This window comes from Galeopterus variegatus, unplaced genomic scaffold (genome assembly GCF_000696425.1).
Source record: "Galeopterus variegatus unplaced genomic scaffold, G_variegatus-3.0.2 Scaffold14140, whole genome shotgun sequence".
Classification (NCBI taxonomy): domain Eukaryota; kingdom Metazoa; phylum Chordata; class Mammalia; order Dermoptera; family Cynocephalidae; genus Galeopterus; species Galeopterus variegatus.
Genome location: NW_007740251.1, coordinates 1 through 1,784, shown reverse-complemented (window position 1 = coordinate 1,784; position 1,784 = coordinate 1). Strand labels below are relative to the sequence as shown.

Below are 1,784 nucleotides of genomic sequence, written 5' to 3'. Positions count from 1 at the left end.
ATATTACCAGCCATTGTAATTCACATAGTTGGACTGACCTTTATTAAGTACGAAGCCACAAGTGCCTCCATGAGAGTTCGCTGTGCTCCTTCCAAAGTACTATAAGCTCCAACCATCATAGACAGTGCTTCTTGAATAGCAAGTCGAGTCTCGGGCTCTTCCTATAATGATAAAAATAGTGTTTCCCTCCATAGGGTTTCCCAGCGAACATCCAAACGAAAAGCATAAACTTACCAGTTGTTTTCCTACCTTACACAGGGCTTCAAAAAGCTGCTGCACAAGAGCTATATCCTTAGTGAATAAATGGGGCATTCGACTGTAAGAGAATACAAGAGTACCATTACCATCATAAATTTCCATGAGATGAAAAAGGGAGAAAATAAATACAGGGAGCTCAGGTGGTTAGAGCACAGTGCTAATAACACTAAGGTCAAGGGTTCAGAGCCCCAAGCCAGCCAGCCACCAAAAAAACTAAATACTGAATTTCTGCACTCATATTTTCACCTTTCAACACAATGTCAGCATCATTAGATTATCTCCCCCAAAAGCCAAATATTTTTAAAAGCAAATATTTAATTCCTCAACTGTCTAAGCCAAGCAACCTTAAATACATATTTTCCAGATGTTGCCTCTATAAATATTCCATGCATTCAGTTAACATTTCTGATTTTATCATGAAGAAAACAGATCAGACCGAACTGTGATTTAAACTAAAGGCTACTGTGATAATGGGCTTTCTTATTTCATGCCAACAGACAAGGGACAAGATTTGCCCACGAAATGTGTGCTACATCAGTTGATCTGGGGTGGCTTTCTTCCGACCCCCAATGCTCCTTTCCCTGCACAGTAGAGAAGAGCTAGTCCTAGTCTACATAGGTCGATACAGAACCTGCACTGGGGGCGGAAGCAGCACATGGTGCCACTGAGACCGCTTCACCTCTATCTCCCTGCTTTGAAATACTGTGAAGGAAGATGAAACCGGGAGGAACTGAAATGAGGAAATCATACTAAGCAGAAGAAAAAAATCCATCTTTGGAAACAGGGCCAATCAGAATCATAATCTAAACACTATCAGAAAGAGACTCACCAGAAAAACCTGATTATTGGGATTATAAAGACTAGCAGTAAGTGGCAACAAGAACACTTACGGTCAATCAAATGCCTCTAAAGTACAAAAAAAATGTAACTCATTATGACACAATTCTTTTCAAAATCCCATTTCCAGATTACGGTTTAATATCGTAAAATATCTTCAAATGTAAACTAAAAGGTCTCACATCTTTCTCCTTCTACAAAGAAAACATTTCTTAACAACCTATACCATTAAATACATTTCATTTCAGAATCACAACAAATTTATTCTCCATCCATTATTAAATGCGACATAATTTTTCTCAGTTTACCAACAGGATATCTCTCACTAAAAAAGAGTTTACTCACCTGGAAAGTTTTCCAACAGCTGAATATGCCATTGACAGTAGTTTAGGGTCCTTGAAATTAAAAAAAAAAAGAAAGAAAAAGAAAAAAAAGAAAGAACAAAAACAGACAAAACAAAAAATACAGTAAACAGCTAAACCTTTTCGCTGCAATTACACGCATTATTTTACTCCTTGTTAAGCCTTATTCTCACTTTAACTACATGATATTACCATCTGAACAACAAAAAAGTCCAAACCCAGAATCTATCACACTATTAAAAGGAAAAACAAAATAAAACCTTGCATCCTCAACTCATTCAAAAAAATTAAAAAATAAAAAAATAAATAAATATATATATATATATA

General features: G+C 36.2%; 1 long non-coding RNA gene across 1 annotated transcript; it reads right to left on the bottom strand.

Annotated features, from left to right (window-relative positions):
- Window positions 1-47: 47 nt before the first annotated feature.
- LOC103581866 lies at window positions 48-1,490 on the bottom strand. Its single transcript, XR_549697.1, has 3 exons — window positions 1,441-1,490; window positions 250-316; window positions 48-161 (listed from the first exon to the last, which is right to left on the bottom strand). It is a non-coding gene; the product is annotated as an uncharacterized LOC103581866 (long non-coding RNA).
- Between the last annotated feature and the right edge of the window lie 294 nt (window positions 1,491-1,784).